We start from the raw sequence: 17,130 nt of genomic DNA on the forward strand, positions 1-17,130 counted from the left end.
GTTATATGAGAATTGCGTTTTGAAAATCTCTCCAAATCCATCAAGACGTGTAATTGAAATTTTCAATCAAATGCTTACATGTGGAGAATTTATTGATATATATTAATCTGTGATGAGTGAAATTGTATGATTTGTATTTACCAACTCTAAGCATTAACTTTGGTGCTGTTGTTCCGCTTGCTGTTCAGAGTCTGATGTCAATCAAGACTTTTACGGTAATCCGCTCAGTTTTAATGGTGTCATCATAAGCTATTATTCCCCGTGAGGACGCCAGCAAGGTCGCATCTCGGCGGGGCAGAAGTTATGCAATTTTATGCATACAATTTCACGGCATTCCGCGCGAGTGTGGCCGGGATTGTCGTGTGGGAGCATCTCGAGTGGCGTGGAGTGTTCTTCGGCGACCTCCACGACACCGTGATCCACTAATGAACCTTTCCTGCTACGTGTCAAGTGACACAGATGACTGTTCCTCGAGCACGTGAGTCGACCGCAATCCCTCGCAGGAGAGACACAATAAACACTTCACGTGACACCGTCTCTGATGAGCTTTCGCCTGAGCCGTAGGAATATCAAATTAATTTATGTGATAAGCCAATGCTGAGACCACGAAACTGTGTGCAGGACAGCAATTTTCCACACTTGACTCGCACACCCTTCATTAAGCATTAATCGACGTGCGAATTGTGTGGCGAACGTCTTTTGTTGAGCAAGATGACAGGCAAAATGCCCGGCGATTGTGCAATTCCCATTGAATTCTTATTGATTGCGGTGGCATTGGAGCTTGGCTGGAACACTGAGACGATCCATATAACACTCATGCAACATCTTAAAGAGATAGATGGCCTTTCGTGGGACAATAAATTGGCCGGAGAGCAAAATTATTGTTTCACTCTGAAGCGAAAGATGACCGTTGAGAAATGGTTTGTGATATTTTATCACGCAACATGACTTTTTCAGCTCCTGAAGAGAGCGATATTGTGTGAAATTTAGTACATTCTATTGCTTTTCAATTGACAATCATTTCAGTGGAAATGCATTTGATGCTTAATACTGGGAAATTTCAATAATACATAGAATATTATATGTACTTTTGATGAATTATTTAGAAGATAATGGAGTAAATTTGAAATTATAAACTATTATTTGTCCATTAATTTTCATTATTTATCAATTTCCAATCTCCAAAATTGCATTTGAATCTCATAATTAAATCATATCCCAATTATACTGTGATATATATTGAATTTGCGGGAAAAAAAAGCTTCAAAATAACTGCATAAATTCCACTTTTATTCCACTTCCCAGAGAGCTTTTCTTATCTTGTTTCCTCCGTGATATTGTGTACTTTCAAATTGTCTCAATGAGTGTAAATCCTTCCTTGTACAAGTGCCATTTGTTAATTGCCAAAGTTGAGGCATTTGAGGAGAGCTTTCCGCTCTACTCAATGCCTCGATGGCGGTCTTTTTGGTGCAATGGGTGTGTTTTCTAACCCCTTTTCCACCCCCTCCCCAACTCCTCGCACCCTGGCATAATTGTGTGTGTACAGAGCATTTTGTGTGTGGAATTGGGGGTGGGATTTTGAACACTTTCATCGCTTTGTTGCATGTTTATTTGTCTTCTAATTAAACTCAAGTGGAAAGCCGTATAGTGAAATCGAGAAGACTTCTTAGGAAGCTCGCATGTGGAATTATTTCGAGTGTAAATAAATAAATTGTTCCCCAGTGCCTTTTGGGTAGGCGATGCTTAATTGTGTTGAGGCCTCAAGTAAACACGCATTCTATGCAGAGAAAAACATGAGGGATCTGTAGATTAAGAAAGGTTCTCCTCTTGCTGGAAGACTTGGCCACTCGTGTTTCTCTGGGTAATTTCTCTGTTTGTAATTTTATGGTTTTCCCCCTCAAGGGCACTTTTCAATAGCGTCGCTGGTCACAAGACTGTCGCGAGCGCGTTGTCTTTTTCTCTTCTCACTTCTTTTGCATAAAGCGCTCCTTCACTGCCAATCGCCAGCGGGTATGCAAGCTGAGAGCGCCATAAAAATGACAAAGTAATCAATTTTTTAACTTTTATCTCCACTGTGACTTGGCCAGACGAAATCCCCATGAAAATGTTTATGGACATAAAGTGAGACAAGCTTGAGAGATGACATCGATTTTGTCGTGTTTATTCCTCGAGTGGAGAAAAAGTGACAAACGAATTTCTCATGCGCTCCAGTAGCTTTCTCAAAGGGAATTATGCATATCTGGTTCATCCCTTCAAAATCGTAAATCCACTCTGTCGCTCTCACATACTGCTATTCATCACTTCCCAATTTATTCGCATCTCCTTCCGCGGATTTTGCATTTTATCCCCACACAAGAGTCATCGAGTGTCCCTCAGGTGAGAAGATTGACGTCGATGCAGCGCCGGAAAAGCTCTCGTCGCTCGAGCTTAAAGTTTAATGCCATATGTAATGCACTTTTCGACAGATAGCAAATCAACTTTGCACCTCAATGGCACTTATCAACCCATGTTTGGACGGCGGAATATTCATGCCTGTTTACCTGGTGATGCAACATAAAAGGGAATAAAGTACATAGAGAGCATGAAATATACATGGAATATGGAATACATCATGCACTTTGTGGCATTCAGTGGTTCATTTACTTCTGAAACAATTCTATTTGACAGCATTTTTCCCGGAAAATGCTTTTGTTGGGAGTGTTTTTTTTTTTAAAGCTCTCGCGAGCTCTCAAAATGATCTCATTATCCAGTTTTCTCTTAACATAAATGATCACACGGAATATGTTCAGTTCAGTAACATTCATCAATTGCACGTTGAGTGCATTAACTTGTGAAAATGTCCAGCTTTCAGCTTCTGCAAAAGCAATTTGTGGTTGACTTTGTTGGATTACCAATTTGCCTCCTGAAGCCTGTTCGACTCAATGAAATCAATCACTGTGTGTGGAGCGAATTAATGCGCTCCACACATTAATTCCAACTGATGCATCGAGTTGAAATTCAGTGCAATTCAATGCTGACGAATACATTCTCTTACATTAATGCGATTTTGAAGAAGAAATAGTAGTAAAAACTGTGTATTTTCGACGATGAATATCGTTTTTCTCCAACATTCTCCATGGGTTTTCCTCTCCGGCAATCTTGGGTCGGTCTTGGAGAGTCATTTTCAATTCAGACAACTTGTGTATCTCGTGAATATTTCATCGCGTTCTTAGGAAAATCTTCCCCCTGAAGCGCCGTCATCCTCGTCAAAATCACGCTGAAACAAGCTCGTGAAGTCGATGAAAAATCGTTTTAGTAAGAGAAATTGAGGGAATATCTTTGTAATAAAGTCAAATTGACTCTACAATTTGCAAAGCAAGAAGCATTTGATAAGCCCACAAGAACATGTTTGGCCATCAGCTTGTCACTGTTATGACTTTTTCACCATTCCGCATAAGCCTTTATGCTTTTCTTCGCCCCGTGTTTGTTTAATTTTTCGACTGGCTGTCCATTATTCAGATATGGTTTTGTGCCGGAGCGAATGCCGGTGTTCCAGCAGAGAAATGTACCTTATATGAGGGATTTATGTTATGTATACAAAGGGAAGTGGCACATGAGAGCTCCGGGTGGTGTTTTATTGATCGAATTCGGAACAAATTAATGACCATATTTGGAATTATAGTCATCAAAGTTGGGGGATTAATAGGCACAGTCATAGGTATTCTCTCTCTTTGGCTCTGCTTTCATGCTGATGGTGAAAAGGGATTTAACCATTTCGTTGATGAGTGAGGATTTGCCCTGGCGCAGAACAACACTCGCAAGCACATCTTAATATTATGTCCATGAGTTTTCCAACCATGGAAAAATTGTGATCCGACGTAATTCTGGGATATTTTTCTCTGGGCGCGGAAAAGAGCTCTTCTTGTGCTGGGAAAGGAATTGAGCCGCCTCTTCCGCTCCCCATGGAGACAAAATCTATGTGGTGGAATTTCCCGGGGAAAAGACTGGGAGCGCCGGATGAAAGGTGGCTACTAATGCGATGAATATGCCGAAAAGATGAATATTTGTTCATTAACTGGGGAAAGAGGAAAAATTGTACTCAAAGTTTCGTATATTCAATTTAATAACAAGACCTCATCATTAATGTGAATTTTCCTACCATGGAATCCCATCCCTTAAATGTTTGCGGAGGGTGAAAAGTGCTTCGTTTATGTTTACAGAATAAAAGGAGTGAGAAGGCAAGAGAGTTTTCAAAATCATTCTCCGGGGTTTTTTTCTGCTTGTGGATGGGAAGGAAAATCCAGAGTCATTTCTGCAAAAATGGAACGCGCAATGTTTATTAAAAGAACAAAGAAAAGTGCTTTTCGAAAACACACTGAATTATGAATTTTGCACTGAGTTATATTTTATGAAATTTCTGAATAATATTTCTTTCGACGCATTCTTCGCTATCTTTGAATTTCGCTCATCGCTGGGTTGATCAATAAATTAGAAAGTAAGAGAGCCTCTTCTAAAGCGATGAAACTCCAAAAATTATTTACTAATGGCTCTTTTATGGTCCTTTTTTGTTTACCATCAGTCAGACGAAAAAACATAAGAGATTTTCCATCATCATTCCACCATTCCAATGCAGTGCTTCGCATTTTATGAGGCTTTTATCGCCTCTGCTTTGCCAATAACTTCGCACTGTGTGAAAAACTTTGCAATATCATGGCAGTTGGTATTTAGTGCTTCTGGTTGCATTGGGAATTTCCCATTTGCCTAATGAATTTCACCGAGAATTCCTCACGAGTTCTTTCTTTTTTTATTGGTTTGGAAGTCTCTCTGTTGAATTTCGGAAGAAAATTATATCGCAGCAAAGTGTTTAGTATGTCGAAAAGGGTTCAGGAATTCCTCTAATGAATGCCATGATCGTCTCCAATGGAATTTTCCGCCCATGCGTGTGTTTGTCATACAAAAATTCCCTAATTCACCACGGCACAGCGACAAGAGAAAGCGACCGAATGGATATCCTCAAAATATTCAAATGACTCCGAAGATAAATGTCCTGCGAGGAGGGAAATTCTCCTGAATTTTTCATTCAACTTTTAATAGTCCCTCCGTGCATTGTGACTGTGATTTATTTCATAATGATTTTCATAATTTATGTATTTACCGAAAACACATCGTCGACAGGGGGTGGGGGAGGGGGAGGGAAAGTGAGGAAAGCCAGCACAAAAGCTCCCGATGAGAGTCGACACGTGTGAGTTGTTCCGGATGTATTGACGGCTTAATAGGAAAATTTGAGGCCCACAATGTTCTCTAATCAATCCGTTGTGAGGGGGTGGAAAGGGGGAGCTTCCATCGGATTTATTTGTGTTCTCTCGTCAAAAGGGTGACTCCATGGAGAACTTTTTCCTCAGGTGATATTTTCCTCAAGGATTTTTTTCGCCTCTCTCCTTTTCATGCGGGTGAAACTCCTTGACGCATGATTTTGTATTATTTTAGGATTTTTTCACGAGAAGGGATTTCTCCTGCAATCCACTTAAATCTAAAGGCACTAAAAATAAGAGGATTTTGTGATAAAAATCCTTTTTTCCTCTTTATTGATCTTATTTGCTTCGAAAAACGGAAAAACCGAGTTGAAGAAAATAAAATACTGCACAAGAGGAAGAGCTAAAAATTTCTAAAATTTATGCATTTTTATTAAATGTTTTGACATTAAAATCTTTGTATGAAAATTAATAAATTTATCGTATTTATCGCTTTATTTTGTACAAAAGTATATAGTTCAAATTTAGTTTCAAACAACTTTTCTAATTTACCCTGCAATTTACCCTTCAATTCCTGGACTACCCCGATGACTTGTCCTATTATAACTTCCACTGAAATCTAAGATTGAAATGCACGCTCGACAATGAGGCTGAGACAAATGAGTTCAGAACGAGGTGTGTTCGCGAGTTGACTCGCCCCGAAATGCTCCGCGCGCTGTTTACAATGCTGGCGGTTTAGATTGCGATTACGCGAGGGTGAGTTGTGGCGAAATACCACAAATGTCAATTTGGGACTTTGTGTCGTTGCGTCACACCTTCCACCGCCGCCCATTAATCATGGGCGCACTTTCGCCGTGCGGCGGCAGACAATCGAGCCTGGCGAATGGTCAGGGTTAATATTAGAAAGTGTGGGATTTCTTGGGTCATTTGCAGAGTCATCACTTGCGGGCGGGCGGCGGGGGGGAAGTGTCATTAGGGCTGCGGACGGTCTCATCATCATGCACAATTGGGGCTCTCGAGCAGTGTGCCATCGCGTCATCACTTGTGCGCCCCCCTCGGCGTGGAGCCGGCGCTCGGCTGACGAGCTTCGGCTCGGATTCCGTCAGTTCACCCCCAGCAGCCACCCCGACTGGTTCGCTCGTCCGCTCGCGACACTCGAGTCCTTGCAATTGGCGCCGCGTGCTCAGTGTAGGCCAGCAGATTGATGGTCCGCGGAGGGATCCGCGAAGGCTCCTCCGCATGAGGTCGCTCACTGGGCGCTGAGCAGTTGTCGCGTGGTGAGGAGTTGGCAGGCAAGTAGGCAATGTGCACACTCTCGCGCCGTGTCTTCATCCTCATCTCCCAGTGTCAACACTGTTGATGCCTCGGCACAACAAATAATTCACCCAGAATAGTTCGTGTTCCTCGTCAAAACCACCCCTAAAAATACAGCTCCGCCGCCTATTCTTGGCACACAAGGCCTCGCCATATTCCTACAGCGCGGGCGAACGACCTCAGCCAATATATTCTTTGATGTTTCTTATTGAAAAATTCTTCCTTGCAGTGTGCTATCTTGTGGTTTCTTGCCAAATATAATTTGTGTGATGTTGTGACGATCCAAATGCATTGTGTGTCGCTCAGTTGACTTCCTAACACAACACAGAGCTTCAATTCTCTGGTAAGTCGAACGCTTCGTGTCATCTTCAGATTTTTCGTGGTTGTATTTTGTCCTTGTCGATAATAGAAAACTTGTCGTCATGACTACTTTATCATCAACATAACGCAATCTGTGCGGCAAGGAAGTTGGCTCAGGAGTGAGAAAAATCCACAATGTGGCGCATTTTGAAGGAATGTCGTGGGGAAAAACATGGAAATTATGAAATATTAAGACTCCATCGAGGTGGAAATAACATTCGTTACGTTCGTTACATCTCACATTGTGTGAAATACCAGAAATTCAATATTGTTTACAAGAGTTACGACAACAAATTTTATGCTACATGAGCTCATGAATAATTTAAAGCAAATCATATCCTTTTTCATAGCAATATAGTGATGGTGTTTATGATGAGAACCTGAGAGCGCACCTGGAAAAATTTCGAAAGAAGAGTGCTGAAAAGGAGAAAATTCTCTTCGCGTTGTTCTTAATTTGATTATGAGAGAAAAGACGGTGATGAGAAAAAGCTCCGCAGACAGATATGCTTATATTTCACATAATGTACGTTTTATATAGTATGTGAAACGGTTGAAGGACTTTTTCACAATTCAACTATAAATCTTTCTTAAAGCTCCGGATATTTAAGCAATTTTGTTGATGTTTTCACAATAATCGCAAGTCCAACTAAGCTTTCCATTCTTAATTTCTCTCAGAGATTACGACTAAAGCCAAAGAGATTCTCCTTCACTGGGAATTAATGCCCAAATCTTTAAAGTTCCTCATCAGCCAATTCCGAAAGGCGTCTCGTGAAAATTGCCTCTTCGCAATTCCCTCTTCGGTCGGTGTTTGTCTTTCTCCCTCATTCTCTGTTAATTTAATATCAATGCCTCAATCATTAGAAGCTTGGAAGACCACTGCAAACGAATTTATCGCCATTCACCCTCAGACGAGTTTTCACTGGGGGCTGATGACTTGTGCCGGATAATTAGTTTAAGTAAAACGACGGGTCGTTTCTCAACTTTCATCATAATCATGGTCCCAATGGTCGCCATAAAATGGATTAGGGACCACTTAGTGAATTGATTAAGGCTGAAATCCAGCCTCTGAAGACGCGCTGTAGTGCGTTGTATTGATTGATGGGTGAAAAATGTCGCATTTCAAACTGTGAAAATGCGGGGAAATCTGATAAATTTCACAGCGAAGGGGCTTTTGAGAGGAAATTTGGCACTTCAAATTTGATATTTGTACACACACACACACAATTCTTTTCACGGCAAACTCTCCAACAATTGAATTGAAATATCAAATTATTTGTTTGCGCACTGGTTTTCCTCTTTCCCTTTTGTCCACACACACTTTTCCTCCTCGGATGTCATCATTCTTTGCAAGAGGGAAATTCAAATGACTGTTCGCAATGAGAGAAATTGGCCGAGATAGAGAATGTGAAGATCTATTTTTAGAAAATGGAAAAATTGCCTAGTAAATGGAGAAAAAAAAATCCCGCACTGTCCAGAATATTTCTCCCATGATAATCATCAATTGCTGAGAGGGGAAATTGATTTTCACACACTTTCAATTCCCAGATGATTTCAATCTTATGGACAAAAAGTGAAAATTCTACAAAATCGAAGAACTTTCTAAACGAATAATTGCAATTCTCCCTGGCAATTTGCCGCGGTGAAGAATGGATTTTCAGAAAACTGAGAGTGCAATAAAAATAATCTTTGCGAGGATGTGTTATAAATTCACTCACAATACGCTTTTTCCTCCTATCGCCCGGAATTGCTGCTCGACAGCACATTGGCGAGAGTATTTATTTACAACCTCACCACATCATTGACACGCACACACTCGTGCGATTCGGGAAGCTCCTCTCGCCCCATAAATCATCAATAATGCTAGATGCTCCGGAGCTTTTTACACTCAACTACTTCGCCCACTCTGAGACAATGCCGAGGCTTTCAGCTTTTCTCGCCGCCTTGCAATGTTTCGATGGGATTTTGAGGGCGCGGATTTTGGAGTTTTCCCGAGGCCAGGATGATAATTTTGGGGCGCTTGTTTTGGGGGTGTTTACGCCTGAAATTGACTTATGAAACTGGCTCACACTGGTCAATTATGGTAATTGGGATTAGTTAGTAAATTAAATTTGCAATTCATGCAATTATTCAATTCTATTTTAGGGGAAAAGCTCAATATTTGAGCAGCGATTTCAACTCGAACTAATATTTTAACTAAATTGCTGACCGAAAAACCCTTTTATTCCCTAAACTTCATGTATTTACTGACTCATATCCTATCCATTTTAATTAGTCCAATTAATTCTTATTCTGCGCATTTCGACATTTTATTGTGATATAATAATTTATCATACAATTTGGCGGAAAGTAAAAATCGTGATTTATCAGCGAAACAAGTTGAAAATTTGTCGAATTTATCTCAAAACACCTTCTAATCATTCATAAAAGTCCCAATATAGTTCGGAAAGAGTTATTTTGTGAATTTTTTCGTTGATTTTACTGGTATTTTTGACTGTAAAATGGAAAAATCAATGGGTAAATTGAAGATATTGCATTCCAAAGTCGATTTTTAATAATTTTCGAGTGCAATTTATACGGAAAAGTGGAGAGAATGTTCTAAAAAATCAACTTTTTCAAGCTCTTCAAAAGTATGCGAAACGAAAACTACAAAAAAGTAGCTTTTCAATATCTTTGAATTGAAAGTGTGAGCAAAAAATTTCCGTGAAACTTTCGAACTCTACCGCAAAGTGAAAAACTGTGGGCTGAGCTTTTTGGGTGGCGAAGCCGTCTGTTGTACTATCATTATCATATAAAATATATTTGCACTTTCACGCTCGTGGCTCCGGGACTCCTCAGACACCCCCGCCAATCACTTAGCCGGCAAAGTCGGGGGCGGCTCGGGGCGTTTGGCCTGTGTGAGCTTTTGGCAGACTTTTGCAAAGTTATGCGTAATTTGCTCAATTGATTCAATTTATTATTTTATTATGTGTACTGGGCGAGAGACGGGCGTGATCCCGATGGGCGGGTGTGACGTGGTGCTTGAGGCAGGGCGCAATGGGGCTGCTGGGATGGCTTCCGCCGGCTCCTTGGCCTGGAAGAGAGCGCTCATTCATGCGAGTGGCTGCAGAACCCGATAAGCCTACTCATGAAGTCGCCGAGATGGTGTGGCGGAAGGGGGCGAGAAAAATGAAGATGATATGGATGCTGGGGAAGGATCAGCCCTACGCAATATTCATTGGCTTTGCTTATTCAATGGGATCCGGTGGGAAAATGTCTGTATGGCGAGTGAAATGGGGAATTTATTCATGCGAGAATCCGAGAATGGAGTGCAATCTCACTTCCTGGGAATTGTTCGCAATGCTTCCCCTCTCATATTGGGGCGAATTTCCTCAAACTCTCCCCGTTCGGTGGACAAAACTAAAAGTGATTTCTCTTGTTAAGCGTCGCCCTTTTTTTCAAACTCTCTGTCTTTCAATTAGAGCAAAGAGGCCAAGCCTGGAAACGTGCCACGAACCATCAACCTTGGATTACTTCGCCCTCAAACGCACCATTGTCGCACGCAATTGAGGACTGCGTGGGGTAGTTGAACTGTTCAATTTGAAGAGCCACACAGAAGCAAAGAAAATGTGTAGAGTTTTGAGCCAAGTCGACGTGAAACTTCCAATTTCTTGCAGGAAATCAATTTACACTCAGTCCTTCTATCATACTTTCAGTCAACTTGCTTGGCTCTGTTCTTCTCTGGTTTTTCTCCCAGTGGTATTGATGGGAAATTGCTGAAGTGACCATCGAGTTTCAATTTGCCAGCGCTGAAAAGTCGTCTGGAGAGGCTGAACTGCAAAATATTATTATTGATGGCGGAACGTGATTGAAGATGAAATTGACTTCTCTTTCATATACCAAATCCTCCACTCTGGGCTCCTCCAACTCCCAAAGGAGTCGTTCACCACCAGCGCCACTCACCGAGCTGTCTATGTGCTCAAACACAGCACTTTTGGCGGAGGAATTCCAGCGATATTTGCACTCTGGGAAGAAAACTTTGACTCCCCATTCAAATATTAACAGTCTCGTCCTCCATTGATGACACATCGAAAGCTGAGGGGGTGACGAGAAAAGGGATTTGGAATGGAGGTTGTCGAACATTCCGGCTGTGTGTTGTTATTTGTCTCAGGCACAATTTTCCCAACGTCGACATCGTCCTTGAATGGGGCTCACGTCTTTCCCAGGTATATATACAGCGCTCTGGCTATGTACACACGCGACGCACATTCTACCCCCATAAATATTGAACAGGACCAAGGGCTATTGACAATTTGAGAACAGAACAAATACATCTTATTAGTTTCCATCCCCTTTCGCAAAGACTAAGAGAGCTCAGAGGAGCGAGAGAAATCCTTTTCCGCAGACGGAATCTCCTCAGGAAGGATCACACGCCTTCGCTCCTTGCGACACAACCTGAAGACAAAGGCAACTCGTGAGCAAAGAATCCATCCTAATTAATTTAAATCTGCCAAAGTTGACCCACTTTCTACACACACACACTTTGGGAAATATTGATACTCAAGATATTGTTGAATGGATCGTGATGAATTTTCAGATCAACTTACCAGAAGTGCTCCTGGCAATCAGCTTCCATTGATTCGATTGGGCTGCATTTCGATACTCTGTCAGTGTCTCAAGATATCTTCAGCACTGCACACGTGACTTATCTTTTGCCAATTTAACTGTAAACGCTGTAAATGCCTCCAAGATAAGATTAATTTCAGACCATCTCCAAGTCTGACCTCAATTGTGATTATTCTCAAAGTGCTACAGTTGCTGGAAAGTTCAAGTATTGAGACGATTCGGGGATTACAATTGAGATCAAATATCCTGGCAATATTGAAGTGTAATATATACTCAAGGGGCAAATAATATGGTCTAAAGTGGTGAACAGCTTCGCAAAAGTGTTAAGAATTGGACGTGGTTAAATGTAGATTTAAAACAGATTCCAGTGATTAAATAACCCTCAAAACCGCCAAATTTGTCTAAAAAACTTCAAATTAATTAAAATTCGCTAGAAGAATATCTTTTTGCTTAGTAATTTTCGCGATTTGGGCTCTAAAGTGGCAAATAAAAGCTCATTATCGTGTAGAAATCCAGGTTTTCAATGATAAAAATTAGTTCAAGATGGATTTTTTAAGTCAAATTTCTTATAATTTGATCAGAATTTTTCTAAGCATTTTCCAAAGACATAAGTACAAAAATTAAGGACAGAAATTTGTCATGAACGAATCCTGTGACATTAAGATCAGTTCATATAATTTGAAATCTAAGCATTTGAAGAGTTTAAGGTTTCCTGAGACGGAAAAATGCCTTAAAAAGCGCCTAGAAGTGTCAAAAATTCCGCGCAGAATTTGCAGAAATGTCAGGAAATGGTGTACAGATTCAAGACATATTTATAGCATTTCTATCCGCCCATCCATAAAGCATCTTTTGCCATCAGAGTGTCGAAAATGTCCTGAAATTGATGCAGCAATTTAGGTAAATTGTCTGAACATTTGTATTATGGGGCAATTTGGGAAAATTATCATGTCATATTGAATGAGAAATGAATTTGTGTGAGTTTCAACTGGACATTGACACATGATTGGCACATTTAGTGTGAAGGTTCTTAACTTATAGCCCAGATTGTCGTGGAGAAAGATGAAGCGTATCAGAAAGATCGCCCTAAGCTGAGGGGAATATCTATTTATACTTAATCGATTCCGTCAGAATCTTTCGGCTGTCATCGCAGCAATTGACACGATGGTGGATGAGCGAATTTCCGTCACAATCCCACCCATTTCGGCGCCCAACCCGTGAAATTTTACTCCTGGGGCTCATCGCTCGCCAATTTGTTGGACCAAATGGGTTGTGAACAGGGCGAGTTGTAAACTACTCAAGGTCGCCAGAGTGGGCGCTCAAGAGTCACTGGATACATATGCCGGCGGGGGAAATCAATTACTGATCAGCCCCTGGCGTCAGGGGGTGGAAGTCTTTATGTGAGGAGCTGAGAGAGAGATAGACTGGCAGTGCTTCGGCAACATCAGCAACACCATTTCGGCTCAATTTTTCTCGCATCGAACATCACATAAAACACATGTACTTAACATATTTCCCTATTTCTCGTGAGACGGATATGACAGGCGTAAGAGCAGCCTTCGCCTCTCGAGGATGGATTTCTCAATCCACCGTTCGCACGATAATATTAAATTTAGCATGAGGAAGGCGAGCAAAGGGGGAGGATTTCGATTTCGGCAGCCGAGAATGTAGGCCTGCTTCATTGGCTGTCGCCCCTCAAAGGGAATCCATATGAATTTTTCACCCCCACACAAGGAGATGCGGATAATTCAATGAAAGATGGAATTTATTCCCACTCATCTGGCCACTCTCTTGCACTATAACATGCGATGGTTCACCGCCAAACATCAGAAGCTGTGGCGGTTCTGGGGATTAAAAATTTAACCAACCCCTAATTGGAATTCAGCAAACGAAATTGTAGCCCCAAATCGCGTGTGGAAAGTAACTTTGTAATTTACCGAGAGATGACTGGGAGTGAGATTAAATTATATCGTGTTCCTTTTGCAGTTGCTCGGGAAATTTTAACAGTTGGAGTGAAAATAAGATTGCCCAGAGTTTCACATTTGCAAGCACAATTTTCACTTTTGACTCTGCCAAGGCTGGGGATATTCGTCTCACGTGTGATGCAGAAATTGAATTAAATATGCATTCTGGGGGAAGCGAAACTTAATTATGAATATCCTTCTGGGCCGATTTTAAATCCATTTATGATTTTTTCGGGCAATGAAAAATTCATGACCCGAACTGATGTTCATATAATGTTTTATGCGACATTTCCCCTATTTCTTCATTTTCTGCACTTTCGCCTTCCACCGGCATGTATGTTGGGAACCCAGAATCTCCCCAGGATTATAAAGCTTTTATATATTGCACTCCATCATCGACTTGAAAAGAGCGAGCCAAGAGGAATAGTACTAAAAAATTCACCGCACACACACAAAACTTTAGATGAAAACCATAAAGCGCCACATTTTTAGGAGGGGAGCAAAATGTTCCACATAAAATGGCATTGTAATTTTCTTTTAATTATGTCGGCAACTGGTTAATTATTCAGTGGAAAGTAATTGCTTCCTTTTACCACCTCTCTTCCTTATCTTAATATCGTGCAATAAATAGGCATTTATATAACACATTTAAATTTGTATAATTAATATTGTTTCCGCTGCTAAGAATAGAAGTTTCTCGTGAGGCGCGTAGAAAACTTTTGATTTGAATTTGTGCTGTTATATTCAACTTAAATATAATCAATCTCCTGAAACTTGTCTCTCGTCAGACAATGCGATTATGTTGGAGAATGACGCGACAGTGAATCATTTCGGGCATAGAAATTTGATCTATTTCACCGCATTTTTCCCAGATAACAAATCAAATTTCCGAGTGAACAGACACGCATTTAATTAAACCGTATTAGGCGGATCCCATGTGCCTTTTTAACGTTCAATATCCCCATGAATAAATGCCCCATTCATTGACGCCTTTGCCATTGATGGTCCAGCTGCGATACCATCAAATGGGGGTGAAGAGATTAAAAGGGTCCAGAAATATAAAATGAGGCTCACAACTTGCGAGGGCGTCAATGAGAGGGTAAATTAGGTCGGTTAATAGAGACAACACTTGTAGTCGTATAACCCCGAAATGTGCAATTCTTCGTGGGCCATTGAGCATTTTATGAAGCCTAGACCTCTGAGTGATTGGCCGGATTGCGCCTTTCTCTCCACATGTGGGAAATCCGATGCCCTGCGGATGTGTAAATTAAAAAGAGGATCAAATAACCGAGCTTGTTCGGCACAAAAAAGCTCCAATTTATTGCTAAAGTTCATTACATGAGAACATCGGAGTGATACAAAGAGTTTATGGGGTTTTGAATTTAAAGATAATTCGGTTGAGCATCAAGTGTGAATTGTTTATTCTCGATGGGACATTGTGGGGAACATTATGCTATATTGGTTTTCGGGGCAGACAAAATGGGAAATTCGACAGTAAATCCCAAAGTCAATTAACTCATCATGTTTTTCGGGTGTCTGCTGAATCAGCAACTAAGCACAATTGAGTTGACTCTCAAGCTTGTGTGTGTGTGGAGAAAGTGCCTCAAAAGTTTCACTTAAAGTTGATTCTGAGCCACCCACTCTCCGCCCTCCGCCTCATGTGCCTCCAATAGTCAGTCGTGTAGAACATATTATACAGCCTCAGTCTCCGTGTGCTGCTCAGAAGACTTCCGCTCCGAAAATATCGCCACCCACTCTGGAGGCGCCACTCAAACTTGTCGGAACTCATCCTCACGACTTCTCGACTATCCTCTCGGCAACTGGCCGCTCCTTCGCCGCATCCTTCACGTTGAGGTGAGTGCCGAGGATGGCCTGAGTTCGGTTACTGGATTTTCCGCCTGGCCGAGTCCAATTGCCTACAACGGCACAAAGCCACAGGCGATGGCTGCAGAGCCCTTTGTGCCAAACAGCAACATTATATGCTCTGCTCACGGTGTGCAAAAAATACTCCCATTTCCATCGGGCAGGGGCGGAAAAGAGTGGGAAAATGTGTGCAACAAGGGGAAGATAATATGGCTCAAATCTTGTACAAATTGGTATGAAAAATCATGGATTGTTTATAGCAAGACAACTAATGACTGAAATCAAACCGAAAACAAACTGAAATCTAACTGATAATTTTTCCTTTTATTGATTGACAAAAATTACAATTTTAAATCACTCACAAAACCAAGAAAAAATATTTTTAAATAAAGACTAGAACTTTAAACTCGATGAATTGTTTAAATTAAGAACAAAAATTTACTAAAAATGTACTGAAATCTAACCGAAATCTAACTAATAATTTTGTTACTCTGATTTGCAGACTGTCCTTAAGGAATTTTTATGCTATATTTCATGATTTTATGCTGTTTATTACATATTTCAACATTATATTCGTAATTAGAATTTTTATGGGTCAAAAATTGTTGTTGTGAAGTGAATATTTGAGGTTATATTTACTTTGATCCCTCTTAACTTTCAGAATTGAGATTTTAAATCAGTGAAGAAAAAAGACTTTAAGTCTAGGCGCCAGAATTTCTACTTTAAGATGTAATTAAAAAAAAATATGGTTAAATAAGTACTTCTTGTATCTATCTGTACACCACTTCTGGGCATATTATTTCCCCCTTGGTGTGCATTACGGAAGACCTCTCTGCCATTCAATTCCACTGTCTATTAGCACTACATCAGCGCATCATCCCCTCGTATTCGATTGCACAGAGTGACTGAAAATCGAACTGTAATTAAATTTTAATGCCAAATCCATCGACACTCTGTGGGAGTGGATTTCCATTGGGGTTGGGCGCAAGGGGCGCAAGTGTGAGAAATTGCGACGATGTAACACAATCTTGGACAATTGTTTTTTTTTTTGCAAAGCTCCATGCAAAGTCGCACGAGAGCTTTCATTTTTACGCGGATAATCTCATATTTTTGCCATTTCTCGGCAGAAAATTGAATTGTATGTCAATAGAGTCCTGTAAAAATCCTTGAGCATTTTTCTAGCTCCACTTCAATTGTGGAATATTAATATCCTTTGCTTGTCGATGGAATTTTTCCAACCCACACACTGTTTAGATTACATTAGTGATAGCTAAAAATAGAGTATAGAATTTAATAATTAATGACATTGCGTTTTCACCTCTCAAACTAAAATGCTTAAATGTTAATTTATCCATTCGGGAAAACTGTCTGATATTTTCCTCTTTCTCTCTCTCTCTCTCTTTTTCTCTGTCTCTATGCAAATGAAAAAATCGAATAGCACTTTTCCGATGGAAATATAAGTGAAGGAGGAATGATAGAGTGAAATTAAATTCAACAATGGAAGTTCTCGGTCAGGCTATTGTTAAAAGCGTTGACGGAGGGAAACGAAAAGCCACAATTCATGACTCTATTCGATATTCATAAATTTGAAATTGGAAGAAAATTGAAGGGCAGCGTCTTGACAGGGTATTTACGTCCAAAGAGAGCATCTATTCTAAGGCTTTGTTTGTCCTATTAAGTTTAGACTTGTCCTCCAGCAGTATTTATTCCAATGTTACTGACATTTCATTCTGGGCTATTGATCGTTCCAACCACCGATTTATTAGCTAAATTGTTGATCCCATCTTTCATGAATATTT

General features: G+C 40.6%; 1 protein-coding gene across 1 annotated transcript in view; it reads left to right on the top strand.

The window, feature by feature from the left end:
* The first annotated feature begins 6,783 nt into the window (after nt 1-6,783).
* The window catches only part of LOC132261555 (dual specificity calcium/calmodulin-dependent 3',5'-cyclic nucleotide phosphodiesterase 1-like), a 92,160-nt gene continuing 81,813 nt past the window's right edge, over nt 6,784-17,130 (top strand). The window contains exon 1 of the mRNA XM_059760413.1: nt 6,784-6,888. The gene's annotated coding sequence lies outside the window, so the exon portion shown is untranslated. The remainder of the gene's footprint in view (nt 6,889-17,130) is intronic.

This window comes from Phlebotomus argentipes, unplaced genomic scaffold, assembly GCF_947086385.1.
Source record: "Phlebotomus argentipes unplaced genomic scaffold, Phlebotomus argentipes genome assembly contig_15, whole genome shotgun sequence".
NCBI classification, from domain to species: Eukaryota; Metazoa; Arthropoda; class Insecta; order Diptera; family Psychodidae; genus Phlebotomus; species Phlebotomus argentipes.